We start from the raw sequence: 23,828 nt of genomic DNA on the forward strand, positions 1-23,828 counted from the left end.
CACTTCCCTTAAGTCAGAATTTGTTCCAGCTCTATCTGTAAACTATGCTTTAAGCCTTCTTTGTCATCTTTGTCTTTAGACATCCTTCTATAAAGCCATGAGGTACCAGTAACTCTTCACACTTAAACCTTCCTCAAAATACAGCCCTCCCAGAGGTCTTCACCACACCAGCTTGCATATTCTCCTGACAGGCTTGTTATCAACCAGTAAGACAAAACTATAATTAACAAAGTAAAGACTGCAGAATTAATGAGCTATGCTATTTAACTCTCCCTCTTTTGATAATTCAATGTCCACTTAACTTGCCTCTCTGTAATCTCTAGCATATACAAACACCTACTCCAGATTGCTCTGGACAAAGAAAATTATTTTCTTCTCTGTAAATCCTTCAGCTATTGTTGTCACTTTGCAGTGACAGGAGTAACGAAAAACACAGACTTCATTTATATTGTGATGGGCTTTTTCTCCTTTCTATGAAGTCTTGGGGAATGTGACTTGCAATGTGTGTAGCCAGGTACCCAAGGTGCCTGGGAGGCCAAGAAGGCCTCTAGCATCCTGGCTTCTATAGTGTGGCCAGCAGTGTGACCAGTGTGACCAGGGAGGTGACTGTGCCCTGTTTTAGCACTGCCAAGGCCATACCTTGAATACTGGGTTCACTTTTGGGCCCCTCACTACAGGGAAGACATTGAGCAGTGACTTCAGAGAAGGACAGTGGAGATGGTGAAGGGTCTGGAGCACAAACACTATGAAGAGAGGCTGAGGGAGCTGGGGGTGCTTAGCCTGGAGAAAAGGAGGCTCAGGGGAGACCTCATCACTCTCTATATCTTCCTGAAAGAAGGTTGTAGACAAGTGGGGGTTGGTCTCTTCTCCCAGGTAACAAGTGATACCACCAGAGGAAATGGCCCCAAGCTGAGCCAGGAAAAGTTTAGATTAAAAATTAAGAAAAATTTTTCATGGAAAGGGTTGAAAAGCATTGAAACACTGCTGAAAGAAGATGTAAAGAAATCATTGCTGGTGGTATTAAAAAAATGTGTGGCTAAAGCACTTGAGTACATAGTTTATGGTGACCGCCGTGGTAGTGTTAAGATGAGGGTAGGGCTTAATGATCTTAATAGTCCTTCATAACCTTAATGATCCTGATTTTATGCAAATGCAGAGAAGAAGGCTCAATAGCTGTGCTGGTGGTGAGGTTGCCTGAACTGTGCTTTGGAGGATTCTGAACACATTTGGTGTGGTTGGATTTTTCTTTCAAATATCTACATTGTTCCTGGTTTTAGAGAAGCAACACACTTTTACCCTTGTCATGTTCACAATAGGAACCCTACAGTATAACCATCAAATCACAGGGGAAAGTGAAAACATAATGTCCATTGCTGTTTGGAACCTGTTGCAAAAGCCCGTGACGACCTACCTGTAACATAATACGATGACTGAGAGGCTGAGGCTGGAAGAGGCTGTCAACAGAAACACATAAAAGCAAGGAAGATGTATCTGTCAGGTACATTTACTATGTTCAATAAAGCAAATAGGCAGCTTGTGTTTTTTAATTTGTTGATCCATGCAACTAAGATTTCCTGGCCTATCTCTAATCTAAGATAGAAAACAACCATCCATAGAGTAGGAAGAACTGTACAGCAAAAAATATTTTGTTAATGATATATCACTGGCAATACAATTACATGCATTGTTTTAGTGCATGATTAAATAAGTGAACGATTATAGCCATTTTGAAGTGGCAAATTTCCTTGGTTACCAGTATCCCTTCAAAGGAACTCTGGCTGATAAAATGTCAATAAAGTGCTGCTGCTCAGGCATATCAGATTGCACTTGATTACTTATAAAAAATATTTGCAGTTGTGGTTTGACATACAATAAAATGGAATTACAAAGGAGACCGGTTTACTCTTTGTTAGCAGCAGCTGCAGGTATTAAATCAGCTGCTCCAAGAACAGCATAGCTTACAGAGCACTTCAGCTCATTTTTCTCTACCCAACTCTTTGAATATAGAGTATTTGAGCCAACTTATTAAAACCCTTTGAGGTTTTTACACTGAAAAAAAGAGGAAAGAATGAGGTGACATGTAAATTAGACCTGGGATCATCAAGGTTCAGAAAAATAAAATGTTTTAATAAATTAAAATAAATAAATTATCATATATTATTTATTGTAATAAATAAATTAATGTCCAGTTTTAAAAAAAATCATACTTTTTGGACCATGGTCATCTTCCTCCACTCTTCTGTAAAACGATGTGTTCTCCACTGATCTAAACTGAACTACAGAGACAAAGCACATTTCTGGTAGACCTGAAAATGAAAATTAAAGTCATCTGTGTCTCATTTTTATAGTGGTTTGCATTTTTCCTCCATTTGTGACAAAATACAGAAGCCCAGCTTAACAAATATTAGCAATTTGATTTAATGTCAAAGCAATAGCAACACAAATACATTAAAACACACTTTTGCAAATAAGCACACTTATGCAAACAAGCACAGGCAGCTTTTCAGTTTCTTTCTCTTAAGTCCCTTCCATGCTCAGATCAATTTTTTCTATGATGTGTGACTGTGGACTGGAAGACAGCTGTGAAGATTTTATTGTGCAGGTCACAGAGGGTATAGCGCAGTGCAACACCTATGGAAAGCTGTTACTATCTAATAAGCATGCAGCAGCAAAATGAAATATGTGTTTCAGTCTAAGTGTCCACATCACAAACCCACACATTTGCTGGCAAAACTCTCTGTGTCAAAATCCAAAAACAGGCATGGAATTTTAGCTGGTTTTACTCCTCAGAGATAGCATAACCTTTCAGGTGTGAGGGATGTTAAAAACATAATACAGAAAAGTTTACTGACTCATTTAGTCAGTTTATGTACATATAGACAGCAGCAGAGCTGAGTAAATACTGTGAGGAGTACTTGTGCAGAGCTCTTTACATTCTGAATACCTCTTTATTCGTGCTGCTACCCAGGCACTTTTGAGGGTTTTGTCTGTTTGTTTCTCTTCTGGATAGCAGGAGTGGGGTCCAAAGGGCTAATTATTACAAAGCAAAACTGCAAAATGTGAGGTGAACCTCCTCCTAGTGAGCAACACTAATTAATTTCAACTACCATGCAGAGATTTATTTATTTATTTATTTTAGGTATTTATTATGTCTAGCTTCAGCCATTTCAGAGCTGTACCTGGCTGTAGCAAGGCATCTATAGTCCTTTCACAGGCACCTGGAGTCCTTCTACAGCCAATGCACAACCAGGAGTAGCTCCTGAAGGAAGTTTATCCAGCCCATCTTACACTATTATCTTAGAGGGCATCTTTCTCTCTGGTCACCAGAGAGAAAGCGTTAAGGATGAGCTTGGACTTGACACAACACCTAGGTGGCTAAATGCAGATGTGGTGAATCACATACACCCAGACAAATTTATTCCATCAAGAGCATTCCAGTCAATAATCTGATTTTAAAAGTTTGATGTAACTCAAACCTAAAGCAGCATTCTGGGGTCATGGCAATCATTTTGGTAGCTTGACAAACAGGTGCAATATTAGACAGGAAATAAGGACAACAGCCACTGTTCTGTGGGGAGTGACAGCAAGCTTGTAATTTGGCAGTTCCTGACCATGCGCACATGTGAAACTATGCCTTCATTATCTAAACCAATAATTAGGCAAGACAATATCACTCTCAGAGAGATTTAAAACATAGCATCATCAGGATATTATTTACTGTGTTCTTTAAAAAAAATATTCTTTTTCAAAGATGATATTTTACTTTTCTCTATCATTTCTATAACATTACAACATTTTGTGTAGCATTACTTGAACCCTCAGATCTTATAAGAGGGATAGATACTGGGAGGATGGAGGGGTACTCTGTGAGCCAAAAGTTCCTGCTGCAACACTTCTACAAAGTGCTTTTGCTATTCTTTCCCTCTTTTTATTTTTTTCTGCACCTATACTGGGAACATGTTTTGTAGCTTCATTATAAAAAAAATTATTATTCAGGTACAGAGCATATAGTGTCCCTCCTACACAAACCTAAATGATTTTTAACCCACAGGCTGACTTTTCAGTGCCTAGCTCTAAAAAGCGTCTTTTTTATCCTGTCAGTGGGGTAGATATAGAAGACACTTGGCACAAGCACATGTACCTTCTTGTTCAAATTGCTGATGAGCAGCTCCAAGGAAAGAATGAAATGATATCATCTCTCCTCTCTCTTTGGAGAGAATAAACAAGGGAAAAGACAGGAATCTTTTCATTTGTATACAACATAAGCTTATGTCCCATATCTCCTAAGCAGCACTATAGAGCTGTACAATTTGAACAGTGAATGAATCCTATACAACTTTTTAAGAGAGTTCTTTTTAGGCATACTACCACACTATAAAGCCCTGATCTGTACTTCCCCCAGCTTTTTATACTAAATAAACTACTCTACCATTCTAGTTTTCACTTTGCTTCTTATGCTTCATTTCTAAATGCTCTTCTATCCCTAAATAGATCATATTTAACATTTTGAGATTTTCCTTCATTCCTCTCCCCCCCTCCCCCCATTGCCTCAGGTTTTTGAGTTTTCAACACATCTTTTAGAAGTGTTAAAGTGTTTCTTGGAAGGATTAGGAGGGCCCTAAAAAGAAGGAGGAATTCAAGCTGAAGGTATTCCTTGAAGAAGAGAGAGTAACTTTTGCAGCCATTTCATCAATTAACTACATCCACGTGGAAGACATTGAAAAAGTATGAAGCTAATGAAGGGTGTGGGTCTAGATCAAAGGAAAGTAGGACATTTTCTGTGTTTTTGGGGAAGATACAACAAATCCAAATGGTGGGCACAGAAATGAGATTTCTCAGTGTGAATCCTGTGCAAATCATTAGGAAATGAAGTTTATTTCAGTTTCTTTTTAAAAAGCCAGGAGATGTTGGACAAGCCAGCAGGAGTCTTCTGGGAGACCTGAAACTGAGTCCTGAGGTCACATCCTTACTACTGGGCAAGAGCATGAGAAAACATGATAGGTGCTGCAAAATCAGATTTTTTCAGTGGCCCTGGAAGCAGGATCAAGATGTGATGGAGAGACACACCACCTACTCTGACTGAGCAAGCTGGAGATAACCAGGTGAAAAAGAAAAAGCCTCTGGAAAGTCTTGTCTCCAAACAGTATACATTTTAAGTAAAAATAAACCAGCATGTATTGGATTTTTTTGGTTTCCCTCAATAATTACCTTACAAGGCATAACCCCCTGCCAGCACTAGAATGGTATATATTACATGAATTACATCTGCACATTCCTGGTTCACCTTTGTGTTGCACTGGTTTAGTACCTTCACATTTCTGACTAATGTGAATCTGAGAGCCTGCAAAGTACTAGCAAAATGTAACAAAACTCCGGAGAACTGCTTAGAATCTGGCATTAGGTGTACTGAGAATTGCTTTCATAGCAGTTCGTTTGCAAGCAAAAGAGAGATTCCATTTGGTCCATGTCACCTTACCAATAAATGCTATCTTGGCATCCTGAATCCTTAGAATAAATAGAGATTTCCCCATTTGTAAGATGTCAGCATAATCATCCCAAGCAGAAAAAAGCAGAACTAATCAAGGTACATAAAGCAGGGGGAAGCAGAGGAAAGATCAGATTTTCAGGAAAAAACCTGAATTCTTTGAAGTCTGCATTTGAGATGAGGAGGCCATTGACAGACATGTAATTACAGACAGAAAACTGATAGATGTGTGATTACAGACAGATGGTTAGCTCAGCAGGAGTTTCTGACAGCTGGGCTCCAGCACTTCTTCTCCTAAGTCTTTATGACCTGATCTTTCTTCAGCACATAAATATTCATGTACTTACATTTTTATGTATGATTCAGGTGTAAACCAAATAATAGTTCTACAAGGTGCTGAACAGTTTTGCTTAAAATTAACCATGAAAACTTATGCCAGGTGATTAAATTTAAGCAGGCCTGCTGGCTTTATTGGGTTTTGTGAATCTTTCTAATGGATTCACTGCCCTGTGTCTCAGCAGTCATGTGTAGATTTTATTTAACCTGACTTTGGCCAAGTAAGGTGTCTATTTTAAGAGAGTCTTCAAAGCACTCTTTGACTCCCTAGAGAGGAATGACAACATTCAGAAGGAAATTCCTTGTGCCCTAGTAAGAAGTCTCAAGCATGTGGGAACAATCATGCCTGTTAAATAGTAATTTTTACATCGGTTAATATTTAAAAAAAAACCCAAAACATTTTCCTAAATCACATTCTCTGGGACATTAAAAAACTAAAACATAGAAACTCTTCTTGTTTCCAACAAACTTCTCCAAACCAAAAGCAGTATGATGACTAACTCTAGCTGAGGCTCTTAGAACACTTCTGTGTTCATCAGTTTGGGTGCATCATTGAATTATGCACAAAATCCTAGACAGGCACCAGACTTTTGTTTCTAGGCAAAGGGCTTCAAATTAGGAGGGAAGTAGCAGTTTGCTTTAACCAGGTTTCCAAGCTACACAATCTCTGGTGATCATCTAGGGGCAAGCTAAAACAATCCCATGAGACAGAAGTCTGTTCTTCCCTTTTCTTTTTCTCAGCCTTAGGTCCTTTAAACCTCCCTGTTCATTCTTTCACTCTTCATATCAGTTTCCTCATCATAGGCAGGGTGATAGATTTCTTTGATTTATTTTAAAAGAGTTGCAAAATGTGAGGCACCTTAGACAGTGATATATGAGACAGATACTTCTCTCATCATTACTTAAACTTTTTACAAGTAGATCAAATATTGTCTCATTTTTCATCTCAGTAGTCTGAGTGCCTTGATAGTTGTAAATGACTTATTCTGTATATGTGGCTATGAGGTCCATCAGACACAACTTGTCTGATGCTTTAGCTTAAAAAAAAAAAAAGGCTATTCTTCCTGATTTTTTTCCCCTAAGGTAACTTCATATTTACTAAAGAAACATAAAGCAGAAACATGAAACAGTTCAAGTGAAATGTCTGTAGATGGCCTTCTAGTTCTGGACCTCCTCTCACATGTATTCAGCAATTAGTCCATTGTGTTCAGCTTGCAGTCAAGTCATGCAGTGTTACATTGTGCTGTGGTTTCTATAGAGAGCCCAATAGCAAAATTAACAGTGTGAATTTGGAAGCAGTTGCCACTTTTGCAGAGCTGTCAAAACCGCACACTAACAACAAATATTTCCATATCTTTAATTAAAATGTATCTCTGTCTTCTCTGCATTCGTTACATGGTAGATCTGCACTTCTCTTGCAAGCTCTGCTGAATGTAGTTGCTCCAGAGAGAAGTAAGCCAGGAATATTTTATACCACTCAATCCTTGCAGTAAGAGCATGGTCCTAATTTTAAATGAAGAGGAGACTGGCCATGAGTGATGGGTATTGTTTGCTCTCATTTAATTTTGACAAGCTTTGTTGCCACTCATTTATAAGATCTGCCTTAAAACTAAATATATCTTGTTATAAGGCCCAGAAAAGATAACTTCAGTCTTCTTAATTGCTAGTTGTTCTAGACACACAGATCTAGAATGAAACCCATACAACAAAAGCACTGGCATGATTTCAACTTTCCCAAACAAGTCAGCAATGGTTCCAACTTCTGAGATACAAAGTTACACACTAATACTTTGGACCTGGAAAACTGTTACTCTACTGGAGAGAGTGAAGTCATCTCCTGCAAGAACCTGTGGTTAACACTGTCTCCTGGAGGCATCCTAAGAGAGTTTGTTGTATTCTCCTTTAGACTCATTGATGATGACCCCCTAAAACTGTGCTCTGTCTTGCATGCCATAGGGCATGTTCCCATGTTTTCAAATGGAGCCCATGGAAATCTTTACTCAGCAGCCAGGTAAATGTGTGTCTCTTGGAATAAAGCAAGAGTGAAAAAATCCATGGTCTAGTCTCCAGTATTGATTTCATGGCTCCCAACCATGCTATTCTTGTATTCCTTATTCCTACACTGTAAAGTGCAGATATCCAATTTTCTATGTGCGTCTAAATGGCCTTAGAAAAGATGTTTTCTCATCTGTGCATAAAACAAAATCAGCAGCACTCTATCCTGCTAGATGTATTTCAGCAGGAATGAATCTAAAACACCATGAGAAAGAACAGCGCTATTTGAAATCCACAATTTTTTAAAAAAGCATATAACTGTATGTAAAGAGTTCACCTGAGAAGGCCAGTTGAAAAGAGGGGGTTCCTCATGTGCAATTCCTATCTTTATATATGAAAATTCCTATCTTTATATATGAAAATGGTTTGATTCTGTTTAACTGCACTGATTGTGACAATATAGCAAATCAAATTATGACTGAGCCTGGCTGGTAGTTTGTTTGATGCAATGTAATTCTCAATTTCAGGAGTGCTACTTTCTCACAAGAATGTAGTGATCTTAGATCTCTGCTACAGTGATAGTGATTGCTGAAAAAAAATCCACCTTTGTCACTTAATTAACAGGTATTTCTTTAGTAATCACAACAAAATTATATCAGAAAATAACTATGAAGTTCATAACCCTCTCCAAAGAGTTGACTTTTTTTTGAAAGAGAAGTTGGGTTTTGTTTTTCTCTATCCAGTTTTAGTTTCAGGCTTCTGGCCTGGTGTATTACAAATGCAAGTAGAAGTGCTATCCATTTGCAGTTAGCTGCTTAATTCAAAGGCTCCTCCTGGTGTTCTTCACAGCAGAATCCTCCCTGAGCCTGACTGCCAATTCAAGAGTGGAATTTGTAGTGTGGGACATCCAACTGATGTCTGCCTCAATTTTTCCTGAATCATTAGACATTTTAGTAGTAGGAAAAAAAAATAATCTGTTAACCCAATGATAATTTTAGGACTCCTGAATTGTTAGATTTTCTGAAGGTATTGCTAACTTCTGTTATTTCATAGAAACCCTTCAAGTAAATGTGAAAGGCACTGATTGTCCATTTTCATTCCCTAATCATTTCCAAGCACCGAAGTACTGTAAAATTAGTATGTGATCATTTTATAATCACATTATACAGCAGAGTTTCCACATCCAATGTTTCTGGTCAGTTTTTCTCTGGTATAAGTTTCCTCATAATAATGAACAATTTGTAAAGAGGTATAAAAGGAGATTTGATTTCAGCTTACTTGGGACTATATAAGTTAGCCAGGTGCAGATCTAGTGCAAAATGGAACCAGTCCCATCAAACGGAAAGAATTCACCTCTCTAAGAATTATTTACATCAGAATACCTTTTGCCTTAGCGGATCCTTGCATTTTTTATTGCAATCCTCTAAAAACAACTTAGTTTAGTAAATATTTATAATTTTTGAGAAAGTGGATATCTTCAACTGCTTCAAACTGAGCTGGAATCTGTATCTTTAAGTATTGGAGACTGCTAAAATGCCTAACACAGTCCAATTAACTTGTAAACATCTGGTTCTCTGGAAGTAGGATTTTGTTCTACTTTCTTAAGTTTTCTTAAGTTTTGTTCTACTTTCTTAAGTTCTTGTTGGCCTATGTTTCTCCTATATTACATTAACTTTTTAATATCAAAGGTATATCAGTAATTTCCTGTAGTCGATAACTTTATTCACATATAAAAGATGGCTATGTAAAGCAAGATAATGAATTTTTGGCATGTTCTTCTATAACAGCTAAAGGGTTCAGTGTTATCCCCTCTGCAGATACAAATGAACATGCTTGTTATACAGAAGCACAATCTTGTAAAAGAAGCTCTTTTGAGAAACTAGGCACCAGAAGATTTGTATCCATAGTAAAATGCAGAAGACAAAATTTAGGCTGATTCATTCAAATGACTCTTCAGGATCAAGGAACAACACTTTTGAGTTATACTTCATTTTTTTACAATCATTTTATAGTATTACAGAACAGCCTGTTATAAATTAATTCTGCTTGGTTAAGATTAATAAAGCTACTGGGGAATATTGAAAAACTGTAAAATTATCTGCCAGTAGGTTGGGGTATACATTTATTAATGGTACTAAATATTTTCTTAAACAAATACCTGTTATATTTCTCCAGTATTTGGAATTATTTTAGGATTTTTCTTATTTTTTTGTTGTAATGGTGCATCATGAAACCCTGATTTGCTTATTTGTCTAAGAACAGCCATTACTATCAATTTGTAACTCCAAAAAAAAATTACTGGCATCCCATATAGTTGGAAGTGCTCCTGATTTTATTGAATTCAATTTCATTCCTTTTCTACTATATCTTCATTCAAAAGAAATTTTTAAATCTCATTTTAAGCATGGACATTCTACTAAATTAAAGTAAATAAACCATAATATTTTGCATTTTAGCAATATTCTTCTGTAGGCTCCACAGATAATGTATTAAGTGTTCATTGGTTTTCTTACCTTTGATCAACTCAGTCTTATTAAGGGTATGTCTCTAGTGCAGTAAGTCGCAGAATTGGGTTGTTTCTTGACAAAGTCTGAAAATAGTCCAATTCTGCTAATAGAGTTGCAATATCTGGGCTTTGATTGTGTGGTTTGTAGACTAAAATGAATTTTATTGAAAGATTTAAAATTTTCAGTTTTTTTTTCTTCCTACTAATTTACACTGTTGGTAGAAAAAAAAAGTTATTTTGAGTTTAAGTTTCTGGTTTAAACCAGAAATCCTTATGACTTTCATTTATAACCCAGAAATCCTCACAGCTTTCTTTTATCCTACATGAAAAGTATAAATAATGTATTATAATGCCCCCTGCAGGAACATTGGCAATTGCCATCTCTTTCAGGCATCATCTTTTCAGGAAAGGGATCTGAGAAATCTCCCGTTTTAGTTCATTCCGCAACTGACTGCTAGTACATTCTAGCAGTCATACATGCTAGTACATTTAGTTCATTCCACAGCTGACAGAACAAGATACCCTGTTCAGAACATGGAAAACATAAGGAGATAGGATTCAGATACCTAGTTCCCTATTTCACAAGGAGAGCACACTGTTTTTCTCTCTGGGGCAGGTCAGAAAACATACCCTTTATCTATCTACAAGCAGACATCAAATGCGTTCATTGCTGTGCAAATTTGGAGCTTTACAACGATTTCAGTCTTTCACTTCTCACAGATGTTACTAAGATTGGCAGTTTGAGTTAATGCGCAGTTTAGATAAAACTCCTTCTCTCCAAACATATCTTTGTGTTGGTCCCATGGCTGGTGCTGGCCTCATTGTATTTCTCACTGTAATGGAATGGGAGAGCTGGGGTAAGTACGAGGGGGTGTGCTCCTTACACTGAATAAAATGTGAATCAGGAAGGTTTGAGCTGGTGAAGATGGAATGACCAAATGTTTTACCTGTTATTTCTACAAATGGCACAGTTTTAGGAAAATATACAGCCCATTTGGAGTCACAGGAAGATGAAAACAAATTCAAAAACCCAAATCAATCAATCAAACAAACAAACAATACCCAACATAAAAAACCCACCAACAACCAAAAAACTCACAGCCAAATGAAAAAAAAGAAAATAACGGTAAAAAAATAACCAGACAATTCACTATTTTTAAAAACAACACTACAGGCGAGAGCAACCAAAAGCAGCCTCACCTCAGCCTGGTGTCTCTTAATTAACCAGGACACTGGTCTTCTGCCCTGGAGCAGTGGAATTTAATCCTATGCATTACTCAACCAGAAGGATATGACTTTCTTTGGAGGAGCACGTGTGGGTCATAGAATTTTTTTTTTCTGAGAGATCTTCACACGTCATAAATAGAGACTAAAGAAAGACAGAAGAGTGCTGAAAATGGAGTTTACCTTTCTTTTATAGTATCTGTATGTGCAGTCTCTCATTCACTGTGAGGAGCAGAACAGTATCTCAGACTGTAGCCTACATCCTCAGCAGTCACCATCTGCAAGTAAACACAACCACTCCCCTTTCTGTGTTCTTTTTGTGGTATTTGGCATGATTGATAATGATAAGAAGGAGATGGTACGACAAATCAAAGATGTGGAATACATCCTGATCAGTGCTGATTTAAAACAGCAGAGGACTTGACGCAGAGCTCCTTACCTAGGGAGACACCAGGACATACTTGCCTCCTTGATGAAAACAAAATATTTAAATTCCCTGAATATTCTACTAATATGTGATTCAGAATGACATAGCTGGATGAGCTAACCAAATTCCTAAAATGGATTAACCCAACCCAGCTGTGTCATTTAAGGATGATTTAAAGCTAATGAAAAATAAAAAATAGACTTTTAAAAACTTGAAAGAACAACTCAAAGAACATGCACACCAGTTTTATGGAAACTAGTTGAAGTTGCTGATCTGAAACCATCTGAATGAGCACTGAGTTTCTCTGCTGTAACTCTAGCACGAGCCCTCAGTCTCTGGAATTACAGTGGCCTTAACATGGCTGAGCGTGTTTAGATAAACTCATGCCATGTATTTAAGGAGTTTGTGAGTCAAACTGGAGGAAATACACCTCACTCTCCCACTAAAAAGAATAGTTATAATCTATTCTATAACTCTCAACTCATTCAGAGAAAAATTTACCCTGGCCATCACAGGTAGTATCCGCTGCTTAAGCATTGTTGCTTTTCCTATGATCTGTTTTTAGAAATAGATGATTGAATTCTTCAGATATTTCTCAACATATGGGACTTTTGCTGTTTAATTCTGAAGAAAGGGAGGAAGAGATGGTCAATGTAATCTTGAAGCATTTAAAAAAATTAAAACTGAAGCACCTGTGTTTTCTGGCTGGACAACAGTGTATCAGCCAAAATAACTGGTTTAACAATTCTCCCTGTGGTAACCTAGCTCCCCACAATTCATTTCATAATTGGGAAAAAATGCAGATTTTCTGACATCATCTCAGTGCAGTGTTGGACATATTGTACTGCAGAGAATCCAACAATAACCACTTATTTTCACTCTCCATGATCTGACAAGAATTAATTGACTCAGACTGCATATGGCAGCAATACATTTTAATTTGGGCTTTTTGGCTCAAAATCTAGACACAAATAATACATGCATATTTGAGTGGAAATTAAATTGTATCTATGAACTTGTATTCTTTCTTTCTATTTTCCTGCTTTTCAAAACAAATCAAAAAACCAGAGCTAGATGTTTCAGAGGCCAGAATCTGAAAACTAGATGTTGGACTCTGTGGAAGAGGAGAAAGGTGTCACCCCCCATTTTGTGGTTTGGAGCTATATTTAAAAGTTATCAGGGGTTATTTTTAGGTTTTTTTCCCTCTACAGTCCCAATCTCAGTGGTAATGGACTTGTATCCTATTACTTGTTTATTACTAATTTTAAACCACAGGCCCAATCCCTTAATTGAGCTCACAATTCCTCTCTGTCACATATGAGTAAAATCTGAATTTCAACACTCATATCTCCTTCTGCAGCTGACTGGGTTGTTACAGAAAGAACTGCTTTTGGACAGGAAATGATATATCCTCAAGAAACTGAAAGCAAATCTAGGACAGTAATTACTACAAAGAGTGTAGCAAAACCCTGATTCTGACCTTGGCCATCCTGATGCAAATACTAAATATGATCCTCTCAAGTTTCTCTGAATGGATAGGCAGAAGAATATAATTTGTTCTTTTTTCTATAGGGGCCCGTTCTGAGAGTGCTCTTGTGTTTTTCATCATGTGAGAGCTTTCTGCTGAGAAACTAGCAGGTGGCACTCAGCCTGACATTTCTGCCTTATTTTGCTTTACCTGATCTGATTTCAGAGAGATTAGGGAAAGAGATGCAAATGGACACAGGTCTATGAAGGGAACAGAGAGGATGCCACAAATGAAAAGGGGGCAGGGATGGAGCCCATTCAATTCCACCTGGCTGCCTGTCTCCAGGGTGACTGTCATTATCAGAGAACACAACAGAGTCCTATTTTTAACTTGAGTAAAAAAAAAAAAAAAATCACTCTAGTTCATATTGAAAATCAATTTAATAACAAACTCCTATCCAGGAGAGAATGTCTAAGATTCTGCAAGATCAACTTGTTAAGAATGGCCCAAGTATTTTAAAAGTAAACAAAAACTCAGTTGTTATTGACATGAATCTTTCCAGACTCCTTCACTATCCCTCTGCCTTGCATGATTTAGAATAGAGTGAGAAGGAGATATGAAGACAGAAATTAAAAGGAAGGGAAGTGAAAATGGACACAGAAAAGGAGAAGATGAAAGTAAAGAGATGGAGAGAATAACTCCAAAATTCTTCTAAAAACATCTTAAAAATTGCATGTCACTTCCAATTCTTCAAACACAACCCATGACAGAGAAGCAATGTAAACTTTCTCATGATCAAGCCTTCAGTTTCTTCATATATTGCATAATAGGGAACATTCATAAAGGTATTATAAAGACTAACAAATGAATAATGACTATTATATGCATGCTACACCTGGATTTAGGTGTAGCAGTAGAAAAATACACAGTTAGAAGAAATACCATAAACCTCAGTTCCTTTATGAGAAGCTTACTTGGATTTGCAATTCAGCTTCAATGTACTAACAGTTGTCAAAGATTTAAAGTTTCATCATCTCTGCAACCAAGTAATTGCAATTGAAAAGTCATAATTCTGAGGCAGTATTTTAATTTTTATTGACATTACATCATGTGGTTATAGTATAAATAGCTGATATTTAATAGGAACCGAACTACAGCAAGATGTGTCATAACAGTAGGCAAAACTAACAACACCACCTACAACTGAGTTATTGATGCCTTATAAGACTGCTACTAGTGGTGTACAATTTCATTAAAATATTACTTCATCCTCTGTTTCAGTCTGGTTAGTCTATGTTATGGAAGAAACATTTTAGATGTTTCCAAGAAATAGTTCACCAGCAGTATATTATCTTTGCATTATAAATACCTAAAAGTGACTTCATTAACAGATCCAGGTGTCATATTTTGTAGCAGGGATGCATGAGGAACATAAATTTTAGAGTCTATAAAAAACTTACCAAATTATACCTATTTGTAAGAACTTGAACAACCTGGAATCTGTTAAAGTTTTGAAATAATCTGTCTCACCTGATCATTCTTGAAATCATGCCCATAATAATGATCATGGGCATCTTCTACCTGGATGCTAATTAGACCACAGCTGCAGACAATATCCAAATTCAAGCTTTCACTGCTGTAGCTAGGTACCAAGGCAAGCAGCTCCCCAGCGTTCTGCCTATACTGTTCAGGGAACATCCTGGGTGAAGTGACCATAGTGGAAAAAAAATATTTATGGCTTACAGGAGTAGCCTTTGAAGGAAATGATAAGACCAAGACTGGGAATCAGGAAGGTTAGAAGCGTAATGAAAAATTGGGACCAGCTGAGCAAGTAGGGGCTGACAGCTGGGACTCATACTAGGAATGATGGGGAAAGATAATGGACTGAGGAAGAGAGGAGAGATGGGGTAGCTGTAGAAATGAGGAAAACTCTGCAAAATCAGGCAGAGTGTAGGCACACAGGGGTACTGGTGTGTTCATGCTGCCCTATGACATCTGGAGCTGAGCTGAACATCTCTCCCCTGTCTCTAAACACAGTGGAGCTCAGTGGAAAAAGGCATGTATCATCCCATCTTGTGTCTGCTCCATGTTAACTTGTCCATTTTAGCAATTGCTTTGTTGTTTGCCAGGCCCAAAGTCAGTTTTGTGTCTGACAAAGGTTCACTCTTGCCTAAGGTGAGCATGATTTTTTAAACCAGCATGATTTTCTGTGTGAGAAATGGTAGAAGGTTATACAGAATCACAGAGTGGGTAAGGTTGGAAAGGACCACAGTGGTCATCTGGTCCAACCTCCCTGCCCACACAGAGCTGAGCAATATTTGGGTTTTAGATAGGTTGCCATTACCTGCAATTGCACAGCACCAAGAAAGACAAAGACACACAGTAGCTCTATAATAGTGTGAGGAGGTAGCTATTGTCAATGGTGACTAAGAATACAAATTACTCTGAGGATCATCCACTGAAGTAGGACAGACATGCTTAACATCTCAATGGTTGATCAGTTGTTTAAAATACTCATATGTGTCACCAGGTTCCTACCATACATTTTTTAATCCTCTATAATCATGCTGACATTTGAAACCAAAAATGCAACAAGAGATTACATCCTAACTGTGGCTCAGCTCACCATTTGACTACGTGCTTCAAGTTCAGTTTACTATAATATAGAACAGGCTTGCCTAAAAATGGCCTGGAAAAGACGCAAGCACCTATGAAGCACATGTAGACTGAAAAACCTGTATCAGGGTACCAAGCTCAAAGTGCTGCTAAACTGAATGGTCTCTAACTAAACATGAGTTGTGTGTGTGCCAAGTATCTGCTCCTAAATGTTGTTCTAGGAGATCTGTGTATTAACAGACATGTGAGCTGAATGCTGGTTCAAAACCAAATTAAAATACCATATTTTTACAAACCTGGCTAACGTAGAAGAAACCCGCAGCTCGCTTTCTATTTGAAACCACATAGCCCTGCCCAGAAAACTCAACTGCAAGTCTTGACAGCTTTGTCAGAAATCTGATTGCATATTTCTGACAGCAGACAGCAACAGGAAAGCTCTTGTGAATGAATGCTAATAAAAATAATAATCCTAACTCAAGTCTCATTTGTACAACTCCGCAGCAGCTACAATAGGCACGTATTTGCTTTCAGTTCCATTTTCCCATGAGAATAAAATAGGGAGCATTTTCACTTATTTGGCTGCGTTAGAAGAATGATGTCCACAGAACTTTAGGGATATGGGTTTCACTATAGTTAATTAAAGAACAATTCCTTAAATTCAACTACCAACTGTTATGATGTGAAATTTTTAGAGACAGTTTTCTCAATTTCCCTTTGGATAGTCAAATCAAACAACAATTAACAGTGTTAGAGAGATCTGCCTACAGCCATATTTTTCAGCTTCTTTCCTAAAAGGAAATGTAAAAGGAAGACTTTTTTCATCAGCAGTGCAATTAATTTTTATGTTAAAAAAACTCAAGTATGAAAAACTAGCATTACAATACATAGACAAAAAATTGATTTTATGGCAGCAAATGAAAATGGTTTAATAGGTATGGACACAAAATATGCACATTTTCAAATATGATCATATGTAAAAATAATGAAATTTGCTGTAATAAATGTTAACACTTAGCATCAAATCACATAGAGAGTAAGTAAACTAGCAATATACGTGTCTCAAAGAAATTTTAGTATAGTTGAGTGTTTAGTACAACTTCCCTCTAACAGAGTAATGATTTTTAAAGTCATGTCATTTATAGAAGTCAACAGGCTTAACTGGCATAAAGTCAACAAAATCCTTACACTAGGCCTATATTTGGAAGGAAGAAATGCTAATGGTGACATCATTTACTTTTTATTTCAGAGAAATAGCTGCCTCTTGATGCTTTTGAACATGTGTAAGACAAATCCAAGACCTTTAACAGAAATTGTTATGGTTTCTAACTTTTGTTCCAGGCAGGCTAGGACTAGAGATACAGAGCCAACTTTGTATCTGGCCTAACTCCACTCACAAAATTTAGCCAAACATAAATTTGTCTCATTGATTTCATGTAAAGGTCAGATCCTGTGTGGTGCTCATGTTTCTTTCAGAATAAAATGTAATATGGGAAGTCTGTAAAACCAACTGAAGGCTCTGAATTACTATTCTTTCTATAACTTCCATATAAATGACTGAGTTTGCATTTTCTAGGGTTGTTACAGTAGCTTATTTATTTATAATAACTATTTATTTATTTTTCATATTTACTAGAACAATATTTTTTTCATGGATACTATACAAACACCAGAGGAGGTATCCTATTTTAAAGGCTGCCTGTACAGATTCAAGAGACAGGAAAAAAGAACAAACCAGCCATAATAGCAGACAAATGCATCTTGACAATGTCAATTTTGAGAATGTGCCCCTCAGGTTTGCTACTTTCAACCATTTAGTTTATTGCAGATATAGAAAAGGTTCTGGAAACAGGTCTTGTAGAGTTACAGTGCAGAAAATAAAGGTTCTGGGACCCAGCTGAAGAACAAAGCCTGTGAAGATTGCACATAGGAAACACCAGGGAGGAAAGCAAGGAAAATGGATTGGAGAGCAGCAGATAACTGGAAATAACAGGCTGGCATGTTTGATGAACCATATGGATTGATGGGATGACGTAAAAAGAGGCAAAATAATCTTAATACTGCAGACTTGGTAAGCCAGGCCAACAAGTTTGTTTGCAGCAGTTATTTCCAAGATTCATATTGGAAGGATGATAAATATTTGTGAGAAATCTTTTGAATTGCCATGGTTAAAGTAAATGAGGAATTTCTTAAAAGATTCACTGTTGGTACGAGCTTTGAACATAAGAATCTCTGATTGACCTATATTTTGTACGAAACACTATAAGCTTTTCACTCATTGGAGTAAGGGAACTGTGATCTCTGTACAAGTTCTCTATTTTTTTCATTACATCTGCTGAGAATTTGATATTTCCTACATATAACTAAGATTCCAGCAATGTACACAGTTGTGCAAGGTACACAACTGTGAAAAAGCACGTGCAAAAGCCCTTTATTTCTAGTTTCTTAAATACTTCTACAGTGGCAAAATGAAAATCTTTTAACCTATTCCACAGAAGGCATAAGCTGGGTAACCACATCTGCAGAACTGCAGTTTAAGGTGTTGCATTTTATGTTTACAGCTCCGATAAGGTCTTGTGTGAGGACCTGAATGCTTAACTGGTTTCTGTAGGAATAAACTGGAAGGTGCAGATGAGTTGGAGGTGAGTGGAGGCTTTAGTTGCTTGGCACTGACCATATGGAATGCAAGTGGATGTTTTGGCAAATTCCCCTAGCTCAAGGTGATTTCTGAATACCCCACCTGAGAGAGTAGCTGGTGAGTTAGCCAAGTTGCACAAGGACAGCTTAGGTCTAAGTTTCTCTTAAAAGGTATGAATAAGAAAAACACCCATGAGAACCCTTGCAACATGTCTTAATATGGAGCAGAAGGGAGGTAGTTTCCATGCTTTGTTCAAGAGTCTTAGTGCCGGACTGCAGCTGGCATAAGCATATTTCAGTGCACATCCTTAGCTTGAGATAGTCCATCCCTGCAGCATGTCAATGCTGCAGCTGTGGGATCCTCACCTCTTAAATCAAGACTTGTTTCCCTGTTACCCAAATACTCCAAATATATTTGGAGCAGCTCTGTGATGAAGGGTGCTTTGACTCCCAGTTTTCCTCCTGCAGTATGTTGTAAGCAGAGTGACACAATTGGTACAACTGAACAGAATTGTCGCATACAAAGGAGATAAGACACATCTGTTGCATGTTATGATGTTGCATGGCATCCACATGCTTCCTCAATGGTTGCAATAGTGATGATGAGAGCTGTGTTGAAGCCATAGGCAGAGGCAAAAAAACCAGTATGTTTCTGCACTTACATGTGAGCTGAAATAGGTGTATGGTTTTCACTTCACTTTGAGCAAGCCTTACCCAGTACAGCTGCAGTGAAAGGATGTGTAAAATTCCAGTAGAAATGCTGCAAAGAAAATAACTCCCTGTGTTTGTGGAGGATCTCATGTAGCAGCAGTCTAAGCCTGCCTTTCTCTCAAATGGAGAGTATCCAAAAGTTAAACCGTCTGCTGGGGCCTATATTCAAGATTAAGCACTCAGCCTATCAGCCAAGAGACGTGATTGATTCCTAGTTTTATGACCCAAAAATGTGAAATGTTCTCTCTCTCTCTCTCTCTCTATATATATATATATATATATATATTTGCTCTTTGTGAACATTTTAATCTAGACCCTCTTAGGAGTATGGTTTGTTATGGTTTGTTATGCTGAAGTACGTGTTCTACCTGTTGGTATGTGAGACTATTTTCCCCCTATATGTTCAGAAAGAAACTGTAAGGAGAAAAAAAAGAAAAATAATAGAAATAGGAAAGGTAGAAAAATAGAAAAAATAATAGAAATAGAAAAAAAATGTTTGCACAGAAGATGGAACATACAATTCTGAGTTAGCTCGAGTTAGCTTATTTTCAGGTGCAAACAAATACTTTTCAGGCAGTGTGACTAACATTTACACACATGGGCTATTACATCCCTATTAAAGATTGCCACAGTAAACTTTTTGGTTTTAGGAATATAAACTGTCTTTATGCTTCCTAACCAGGCATATTTTTAATCTTCATTGCCTATTTTGTGGGCTGGGGTGTGGGGGAGATTATTTTGTTTTTTGTTAAATAGTCAACATTCTGTTCTAGGAACAATTGAAATAATAAAGACTTTCTGGCTCTCTAAAAGTCCTTAGGTTATTATTATTGCTTTTGGATAATGGTCACCCTCTGTTTAGATTTGCTGAGTACATTTATCCTGGCTGACAGGCCTTCTGACACCTTTAGAGTTGACTGCAGGGCTGTGTGTGAGGGAGAGTGTGCACTGATTCTAACAAAACACCTTGTTTGCATGATCTGTCCCAGATTCTAACAAAACACCCTGTTTGCATGGTCTGTCCCAGATTCTAACAAAACACCTTGTTTGCAGGGTCTGTCCCTACACCCGGGACATGCTGTTTTCTCTCTTTTGTTTAAGTAAGCATCACAATGACCCGTTAGACCAAACGACCTTTTACTGCTGATAACAAACTGCCTGAAGGAGTATTGACCACAAATACCAACCCTGGTATTTGTCACTCTCTCTCTGTGGGGCTTTTCAGAGGACATTCCCCTTCCAGTATCAGATCTGCACTGATGCGACTCAGTGGAGTTGTGACTGACTCACTCACAGGCCAAGGACGACCTTGCCAAAGCTAGTGCTCACCGCAGATTTTTTTTCTTGTTGTAAGCAAGAGGTGGATGAGAGGGGAGGATTTAGAAGCTGATCACAGCAGAAAGTGGCTGCAGTACATGCTTTGACTCCTCTGAGAGGGCTGTTTCTTCACTAGCTGCTAGGAAGCCCTAGGAAGCCCTTAGTCCAGGTACCTATGAAACCGAAACTGGAGAATTTAAAACCCAACCACCACAACACAAGCAAGGTGAAATATTGGGATCTCCAGCCTAACAGCTGATTTTTGTCTGTGAACTCCTGAAAAATAACTCCTGGTTTTTCTGCGTATGATGATCTTGTGTGATTAGGTTCTATATAAAAAACACTTTAAAGGTGTTTTGTGCAGTTGTAGCTACCACTGCTTACCCATTACTAAAAGAACACTACAGCAATATCAGTATTCCTGTAGGCAGGGTGACTGAAGAAGAAATCACTTCAGACTGACCCCTGAATAAGCAAGGGTGGAACATTTTGAATTTTGCATTTTGTTGAAGCATAATGAAGTGTATGTGTGTGTGAATGTTTGGACTTGTTTTTTTTTGCTCAAACAAAAAAATAAAATTAGGTATCCATATATCTGCACAAAGGCTCATTTCATATTCATTAATCCAAGCACAGCATTTGCTAGAGGCTATTTTTTAAAATGATGTAAATTAACATTTACCATTTGCTTACCCCTACAACCAAGACCAGTCATAAGGACTGCTTCTAAAGACATTTAATATGAAAACAGCTACAGACAGCTAGTAAAAGAATGCATGTCCTCTACAGTTATCAGATTAGAGCTCAGTTATATCACACAGAAAATATACGTAGAAGAAATGACAATACCACCTTCTGACTGGGAAACAAAACAAAACAAAACAAAACAAAAAAACCCAACAAACAAACAAAAAAACCCAAAACTTCAGATGTTAAAGGTTAGATTAGCTGAGGAATTACTTCTTAGAATGAAGAAGAAGAATAACAAAAATATGCATACAGTGATGCACCCTTAATTCACTTCAGATCCTGATGCATGCCCAAGTCCAGAATTCACAGCATGATTCACCATTTTTTTATATCTTCTAAATTAGCCAATCCCTCTTAAGAGAGGACCAGCATCTATCCACTTCAGAAATGTTAGTTTTAAAACCTTTTATAAAACATCCCTAGGTCTCCAGGATCAAGGAAACTGTTCCTGAATTTTCAGGAGGACTTGCTATGTGATCTGATATTTAAATTCATATTCAGTTTGACATATATTTGAGGTAGATAAAATAGTTTGAAAGAGAGGACAGGAATTAAACTCTGTCTTATTAATACAGTGGTGTGAAGAAAAATAGGTATGAAATTGTTTAAACAACATTTTACGGAAGTCCTTGCTGTGTGTCCAAGCTGTGTCCCTGTCCAGCTTGTGAAAATGCTGTAACCTCCCATCCACACATGCTGCTCTAACCCTTACTAATTCCTACATTTTTCCCATTCCTCTGCTGTAGTGTTAGTTTCCTTACTAAAGTATGGGTACCTAACTTGAGGTCCAGCTGCTACTGTTAGTGAGCCAATGCACAGGACAGTGCATATTTTTAAACACTGAGGCTGCTGTTTCCCTGTAGAAAGTAAAAGTGTTTCCTGATAATGCACAACCAGCTGGCTGAACAGTTTTTGCATATGTACAGTCAAGGTCTAATCTTCATTTCACATGTGAGATGTTCACCACTGATTAGTGTCCCCAAAGAAAACTTACCATTACTTATTCTATTAATTCAGAATTCCAAGGAACCCTTCAATTGTTCATGTTTATCAGACCTTAAAAGAAAATAAGAATAAAAGATCTATTACTATCTGGTCGAGAGGGATTTATTAAGGTTATTTCATGCAGGATTTAAATAGATGCTTATAAAGCAAGATAAAATTTGAAAATACAACTTTCTATGTTACTACAGATAAACCATGGATAAATATATAAGGAAGAAAAAGTGTGGTGAACTATGGTATAAATACTCTAACTGTTGCTTAAGCTAAGCTTTACTGTCTTAAAAAGACATTTATGTTGTGGTATGTTTCCTGGACTGAATATCTATGTTATATAAAGGCCACCAAAGTGCTCCCTTCCCCCTTCCGTTTACAATCTTTCTAGTTTAGATCAATTGTCATCCACCAGAACATGAAAAGTCAGTTCTGATATTTTTCCCTCAGTGTTTTCTCAATCAGAAGCAATCAATAAGAGAAATTAAAAAAAAAATATAAAAGAAGAAATCAATGAAACTTTATCAAGCATGAAATGGTGTTTTAACAAAACAGGGGGATTTGCTGAAGTAATGTTTCAGTAAGGAAGGAAATACCATTGACTTTATTACAGCTGCCTAATGTTTTCCACGAACTGCAGAAAATAATTCATTGTATCTTAGTGACCTACAATAACAGCTGACTGCTTGCACTTGATGGAAATGTGATTTGTGTCTACTAAAAATTAACTATTTAACTTCTTCAAATTCTTTTCTCTGCTCACATTTGTTTCCTTTGCATTCTGTTTTGAACTGCTTTGTGAAATGTGAACTCCAGTAAACAAAACCACCAATTGCTAGGCATTATTACTGCATGAAAGAAGAAAAAGAGGGTCAGACTGCATGCTTCTGAGAGCTGTAAAACCCATGCTGGGCTCTAAAAGACTGCACTTAGATGAGGCCCCTTAATTTTAACAGGCATTTTATCTCAAAGGTTCAATAATGTAATAAATATAAAGGAACATTTCTGGCAGTTGCACATGTGCCCACAAATGCTTACACATAGAGATGATGAAAAACCAGTTAAGGTTCAGGGCAGGAATAGATAAAGTGACAAGGTGAAAAACTAGTAATTTGTCTAAGTAGTGTGGAGGAAAATGAGTAGGGATGAGGCAGAAGGAATGGGAACAAAATCTTTGTCTAGTGAGATTCGTCAAAAAATTTACTCCCACTGCTGTTGCTGCCTCCAAGAAACAGGAGATGGATCCAAGCTGTCCTGCTGCAACTGACTGTGCTGTAAATCCAACAGATTTTATATTCACCATGAAAAACCATCCCTTCATTACACAACGTACAGACAACGTTCTGTCCATACTAGCTAATAG

The 23,828-nt window shown here is 37.4% G+C and overlaps 1 long non-coding RNA gene across 1 annotated transcript in view; it reads right to left on the minus strand.

Annotated features, from left to right (window-relative positions):
* Window positions 1-23,828, minus strand: part of LOC135443055 (uncharacterized) — a 49,050-nt gene that overhangs the window by 22,786 nt on the left and 2,436 nt on the right. The window contains exon 2 of the long non-coding RNA XR_010438786.1: window positions 22,464-22,525. This is a non-coding gene — a long non-coding RNA (uncharacterized LOC135443055). The remainder of the gene's footprint in view (window positions 1-22,463; window positions 22,526-23,828) is intronic.

This window comes from Zonotrichia leucophrys, chromosome 2 (genome assembly GCF_028769735.1).
Source record: "Zonotrichia leucophrys gambelii isolate GWCS_2022_RI chromosome 2, RI_Zleu_2.0, whole genome shotgun sequence".
NCBI classification, from domain to species: Eukaryota; Metazoa; Chordata; class Aves; order Passeriformes; family Passerellidae; genus Zonotrichia; species Zonotrichia leucophrys.